This window comes from Myotis lucifugus, unplaced genomic scaffold, assembly GCF_000147115.1.
Source record: "Myotis lucifugus unplaced genomic scaffold, Myoluc2.0 scaffold_293, whole genome shotgun sequence".
Classification (NCBI taxonomy): Eukaryota; Metazoa; Chordata; class Mammalia; order Chiroptera; family Vespertilionidae; genus Myotis; species Myotis lucifugus.
Genome location: NW_005871341.1, coordinates 566,307 through 573,533, shown reverse-complemented (window position 1 = coordinate 573,533; position 7,227 = coordinate 566,307). Strand labels below are relative to the sequence as shown.

At 36.0% G+C, this 7,227-nt stretch overlaps 1 long non-coding RNA gene across 2 annotated transcripts in view; it reads right to left on the bottom strand.

The window, feature by feature from the left end:
• Positions 1–3,072: 3,072 nt before the first annotated feature.
• LOC111828183 overlaps positions 3,073–7,227 on the bottom strand; it is a 39,049-nt gene continuing 34,894 nt past the window's right edge. For both annotated transcript variants that reach the window (XR_002831966.1, XR_002831965.1), the window contains exon 5: positions 3,073–4,528. This is a non-coding gene — a long non-coding RNA (uncharacterized LOC111828183). The remainder of the gene's footprint in view (positions 4,529–7,227) is intronic.

The following is a 7,227-nucleotide window of genomic DNA, read 5'->3' as shown; positions in this document are numbered from 1 at the left end:
CTTGTACTAAGAAAACTATAAGACAATGAAGAAAGAGAGAAAGATATAAACAAGTGGAAACATATACCATGTTCATGGATTGCAAGAATTAATATTATTAAAATATCCATGCTACCCAAAGCAATCTACAGATTCAATGCAATTCCTATAAAATACCAATGGCATATTTCACAGATCTAAAACAAATACTTCAAAACATATATGGAACCAAAGAAGACCCTAAATAGCCTCCAAAATCTTGAGAAAGAAGAACAAAGTTGGAGGGATCTCAATACTGAAATACCAAACTGTACTACAAAGCCACTGTAATCAAAACAGCCTGGTACTGGCAGAACAGGCTTGTATGTGAATGGAATAGAACAGAGAACCCAGAAATTAATCAAGTCATTATGCTCATTTAATATTTGACATGGGAGGCAGGAGCATACAATGGAATAAAGAGTCTCTTCAATAAATGGTGTTGGAAAAATTGAACAGGTACATGCAAATACAGGAAACCAGATCACCAACTTACACCATATTCAAGAAAAACTCAAAATGGATTAAAGACTTATATGTAAGTAATGAAACCAAAGGAATCCTAGAAGAAAACATGGGCAGTAAAATCTGAGACATCTCGCCTAGTAATATTTTTGCTGATATATCTCCTAGGGCAAGGGAAACAAAGGACAAAATAAACAAATGGGACTACATCAAACTAAAAAATCTACACAGTAAAAGAAACCATCAACAAAATAAAAAGGGAACCCACTGTATAGGAGAACATGTTTACCAATGATACATCTCAGAAGTGATTAATTTCCAAAAATATATAAAGAATTTATACAAAGTAACACAGGAAGACAAACAACCAATATAAAAACGGGCAAATGCAGCGAAGGTTACAGGGCTCGACTCCGATTCAAGGGCATGTACTTGGGTTGCAGGTCCTATCCCAGCCCGAGTGTACTCAGGTACAAAGAAGTTAAAGAACAAGAAAACAGGTTTTATAGTTAGAAGATCAGACTTAAAATTCTGATTTTGCTCCTCACTAGATTGTTACCTAAACAATTGAACCTTCATTACCTCATCTATGAAATTATTGCCTCCTAAAATTTTGGTGAGGATTAAATAGAATTGGCAAAATATTTAGCACAATGGCTGCTACATAATTAGCTCTCTTTTAAAAGCATTAGTTACCATCAGTATAATTATATCAACAACGTAGACACAATTCCTGGGGCTTACGACATGATGAGAGTAGAATTAAATTCTAATTGTATCATCTGTGATATTACTTATCACCTACGATTTTGTTTCATTGGCACATCTGCACACTTTATGAGCATTACTTCTTTCAACATTAAAGACTGATGAACATAATCACAAGGATTGGGCCCCAAAAGAGAAATTTTAGCATCCCTTCAAGTTGACACCAAATCAGTAATCTACAACCTTTAGATGTTATTTAACGAACTGGAAATTAATCTGGTCATACTGTCATTAAACTCATAATTCACCATTTTACCCATGTAGATATCTGAAAAGTAATGAAAAGAACTATTAAAACAAAAATATTTTATATGACATATAGGGAAGTTGTTCATCAAATGTTTGGTGATTAAATAAATGAAAAGAACTGGTAGGAATTTGGAAAGAGAAGTTTTATTTGGTGGTAATATTTGTTTCTCATTTATTTTTTATTGCTGTTATATTATTTCTATATTACATAAAGAATACTTTTAAGTAGCAAAGAAAATAAATAAAGATATACTTGGTACATAATGTTTTCCTAATTTTGCTTATGATAACCCTAGTAAAAAGAGAAGCAATTCTAATTTGTTGTAACTTGTATTTTGGCTCTGATAGCTACCACATTCTATTTTAAGAGTTCACAAGTTATCAGCTTAATTATCTGGTGTGAGTGCTGCCCAAATTTGATGTTAATCGGGTTTGTCCTAACTTGAAATACCCACCTTTTTTTCTGTTTTCACTGTTGCAAAAATATTTGTCTATAAATTTAAACTATCACGCTGAGGGAATGGCATAACTTAATAAGATACACTATGAAGACAAAAGATATGGAATGTGTAATGTATTTTTGTTGCTATTGTTTTTCTCACAATAAATGTTAAACTGATTCTGAATTTGTGAATTATTCATTTGGTATCAAATAGTAATGGCATTCGCTTTCTTTTGACTGGTACTAGAATTAAACTGGAAGTAAAAAATTTGAGCCTATGTTTCTTCATCTCTTATGATATGTTTGCTTCCAAGGAGCCTACCTCAAAGAGAAAGCCAAAACATTATGTTATTCATTCATTCAATACATACTGTATATACCTTACAAAGTGTTGTAGGGTGAATTAAAATGAAATAAAATTTATTTATTTATTTAATAAATGGATATGATAACAGAATAAGAAATGTACAAACTCCTTAAAAACCCATCCTATAGTAATTGGTTTAAGAAAAATATTGGTATTAGGCCAGGGCTTCATGGAGAGGCGACATTTCATAGAGCCTAAAATAACAATAAAACATGTAGAAGAATAAATGTGTGTGTGTGAGGCGAGGTGGGGGAAGTACTTGGTTCAAGCAGACAAAACTTCATAAGCAAAGTTAGAGAGAAGTAAAAGTGTCAGGCATTTATGGGATGTATAGAATATTTCCTCTAAGGATGAGTGTTACCAAGGATATAATGGAGACAAAACTAAAGATTGAGGCTTAGATAATGTTGTGGAAAACAATAAATTCCAGGCTAACCAACTTGGGTTCATTCTAGAGAAAATGGGGAACTCAATAAGGCATTTATATGGAAAAGTGACATTATTGTACCTTCACTTCAGGAAATTATTTTAGCAGTGATATTTTCAATATGTTTAAGAGAAAGAGTTTGAGCGAGGCAACTATTAGGAGTCCAAATGAGTAATAATGCGGGATTGATCTAAGAGTTGGCATATAAACTTTATTTTATTAATCAATATATCTGAGTATTTAATACAGGATTCTGTATTATACACAAATAAAATCAAAGAAATTCTTAATTAAAGTCCAGGCAAGATGTCATGTTAAAGATTGATTATGGTGAAGATAAAATTTTTAAATAATTTTTTATTATTGACATTTATGACATTCGTAGATTTAAGAAGAGACTTAAAATCCTAATAGTATTTCATAAACAAGCAGATATAAATAAAAAAGTAATCTAAGGAAAACATACATCTGGCAAAATGTAAAATGCAAAGTTGTGGTAGGAACTGCTAGCTGTCACCTCAATCTCCCTTGTCTCTTTCTTCCTTAATAATAGAACTCATAAGTTTATTAAGGCCACCCAGCATAAAGTTATTCTTCCCAGCCTCCCTTGCAGCTTACTGAGGTCATGTGATTCAATTCTGGCCAATGGGGTTTAGCAAAAGTGTCCTTATGTCTTCTAGAAAATGTCTTCGAAGAGAAACATGTTTTGTCCCTATCCTTATTTAGATGGATAGACTGTGGACCTCATGGCTGAAACTTGAGCAACAATCTTGAAAAGATGAAGAAGCCAGATATTGGGAATGTCAAAGCAATTACCCAGGATCTTGGCTCTCTGATGACCATGGAGGCATCATACTAGTTTTGGACAAATTGCAAGATAAATAAAATTCTATCTTGTTTAAACCACGATTGTTTTGTTTTCCCATCAATTGCAACCAAACCTAATCTTAATAATTAATAATTTTTCTAGATCTTAAAAAGTCCTCTTCACAAGAAAAACAAAATTTTGTGACTATGTATGGTGATGGATGTTAACTAGACTCATTGTGTTGATCATTTTGTAATATGCACAAATATTGGATCATATTGTACAGCTGAAACTAACATAATGTTATATGTCAATTATACATCAATTTAAAAAAAAACCACTAATAATAATAAGGGTTAGCATAATGGAAAAAATGCTGGGCTGTGAGTCAGGATAGTGGGGGTTTATCCAACTTTACCAAGTACTTACTATGATCAAATTTCTTAACTTTTCAGTGTCACTGGTACCCTTGTAAAATGGCACTGTTGGTCCCTAGTCCTGCTTTAAATAACGTGTAAAGATTAAATAAAATTATAGCTATAAAAACAATTAAAATGTTTTCTTAAGAACTAATGTTGTTTTAGCAATTTGTATTAAAATGACATTGTAACCAAAGGAACCAGAGGTGTGTGGTAAGGTTCCAGAATCGGCTTCACAGTACAACTGCCATAGGAATGAACTGGATGGGAATCTGGATAGAGCAGAAACAGGGAAAGACAGGAAGGGAACTTGCTTCGTACAAATGTACATCCAAGCCTACATTCTTGACAACATCATCAGCATCACAGGTCTATTGCTTTTCCTGATGACCTAATAAATCATGAATCTGGGTCTCCACAAATCAAATCACATGATAAAACCTAGACTCCTGTTCTACCCAGGGGCACTGCTCCTAGAAGTAGTGGTGGATTTGGAAAAGACTGACTTTCCTGGTGGCCTGATAAATTGACTTGGGATTGCAGAAGAGGCCTCTCCTTGCTGTAACTGAAACTGGAAGAATGGGTAAGGAAGGAATAGAAAAGTATAAGAGCAATTCACAGAGAAGTGGATTTAGAAAAATATATTAAACTTTTTTTTGGTCAGTTTATTCATTGTATAAATGGGTTTTTCTAACATAAGGCACTTATGGATATGTTTTTATTTTTGTTACTCTAAAACTCCAAGACCAGAAGATTCACTAAATACTATAAATATTTCTTAAATTGGGGAATGTGTCCTGCATGGCTTTAAAGACAGTCTAGAAGACTGAGGGGCCTGGGCCTAATTATTAAGGGTTCTTGGGCCAGGAGATAAGGTAAGCTCATTGGCATGGGGCAGTAACTGGGGCTTTCACAGTAACAATAATGCAGAGGGGCTCAACGTCAGCAGGGAGAAGTCTGGGCAGGAGTTGCGCATCAGGGAGGTCTGTGAGTGAGCAAGTAGGCTCTGCACAGCCAGAGGGAGTCTGGAAACAAGCCACAAGCTGGGCTGGCTCACAGGCAGGTGGATTGGCAATGCATGATGGGATTCCAGCCAGGGAACCGGAGCTCAAGCCCCAGAAAGAACAGCTGAAGGCTGTCAGGTGGACATAAAAACTTAAAGTTAGAAAACAATGTGGGTGCTTGATGACAAGAAAGGATGTAAAACTCTGGCTATTAAAACAAAGTTCAAAGCACAAGGTTAGAAGGGCCACAATAAGTTAAGTGGATCCTGAGCTACTGAAATATAGAGGGGTGTGAAGGTCCTTTTATTCTAGGGACTAGAATAAAATTAACAATGGAAGCAACCTGGGGCTTTGAAGAGAGGCAGACAATTACATTACACTGAACATGAAGGACTCAAGTGGGCCACCAGGAAAGAGCTGTCCATTCAAATCCAATCTGTAGGCCCATTTCTTTTCTTGTTTTAGATGCACTTTAGGGAAGGTATTTTTTTTTTTTGGTCATTCTCCAAGTAAGTTCTGGTCACTTTTGTCCCCAAAATCACAGTTCTAATATTGAAATGACCTGGCCCATGTAATTGTAAGAACTCCCAACTATATTTATCCCAATCTTCTCTTCTTCCTAGCTTGAACCTGCTCAAAAGACGGTCAGCTTCATCTCTATTTCTATCTTATACTTCTACCTCTCTCCCCCCAGACTGTTCATCCATGGTTTCTGACTTCTTCCAAAGTGGAACTGGTAGAGATCGGGAAGAATATGAGGGAGCAGGAATATACTATCATAGACAACTGGAGATAATATTCTCTGGGCTTGGTAGGTATGCAAAGCTCTATTTTTCTTTGGGGATACTTTTCAAAATTCTTTAGAGAGAAGCCCATTGCTGGGGACTGCTTTTCCAAAGTTCTTGTGGTGAGGGGCAATGCATAACCACTGACTGATTGCCCAGGATTCCTACCTTAGCCCTTAGACATCCAGAGTACACCCCCAGCTTCTCTCTTCTGAGAGAATCTCTCCAGGAAATCTTCTTAGAGAGGAACAAAACTACCCACCCTGTTCCACTATCTCTCCTTTTCCTCATCTGGTTTCTGGGAAACTCTCACACATTCTTTGCTCCCAACAAAGTGTGGACAATCAGACTGCCCCAATGTATCAGTTTCTCTTAGTTCTACCATCAGGGCAGCCAGCCAGCCACAGTCAGCCTCCTACCCATTAATTTGTCTGGCCTGAGACTGAGTCCACTGAGTCTTCCAAGGAGCAAGGGACACATGCGGAACTCTGAGTGTTTCTCCTAATGCTTCTTTCCTGGGCATAATAAGGGGGCTGAGGGAAGGGGACTCACCGTTCTCTCATGGCTCTAGAAATCCTCTCCTAATTTCCATGTCTTCCCTTTCACACCTTCAGTGTCAGTGAAGACTTACATAAAACTAGCTTTTGACCATCTACTTCACCAGTTCCATATGGTGCTCTCACACCTCATTTTGAATGATGCGAGTAGTTTGCACATACCCCATGAAGCCTCAGACAAAGCTAAGACTTTCATTAAACACTTTTATCTTAGTATCTAATTATAATCCCAAATATCTACATTCTTTGTAAAATTTGGTTATTATCAAGTTTAGGTTACTTTGTTGGATTTTTTGTTGTTGTTATTACTCCTAAAATAATCATGTGCTTATTTTAAAAGACGCCTTATAAAACTGATGCTGCCCACGGACTATAGTAATGATGTTGAGGTGTTTGCCAAAAGACACCTCCCCAAATCCATGTACTCATATGGCATCCCTCATAAACAGTCATGGTTGTTTAAAGATTAAGGAGCCATCTTTTGCTATGGAATGCTTGCTAAATAGTCCCGTGGTACATCTTTCCTTACTAATTTATCATGAGGGGACTATATTTTTTTTACTTCAAATTATTTTTTAATTAAGTATATTGGGGTGACATTATTTAATAACATTATATAAATTTCAAGTGTACACTGCCATAATACATCACCTGTCCATTGCATTGTGTGCTCACCACCCAAAGTCTAAGTATCCTAACATTGACCCTCAGCCTCCTCTCAACTCCTTTTCCCTCTGGTAATCACCATATTTCAAATTCTTCTTGAACCAGGTATTTTAGTTCAAAATCACTGTAACGGAATCTAATATGCTACATTTTACTTCTGTACTGAAATGGTAGAGTTAGACAATTTGGCAATGTTCCACAAATTTCCACTGGCTAACTTTCAGGAAATTTGCTTAAACTCTCTGGGGTGTG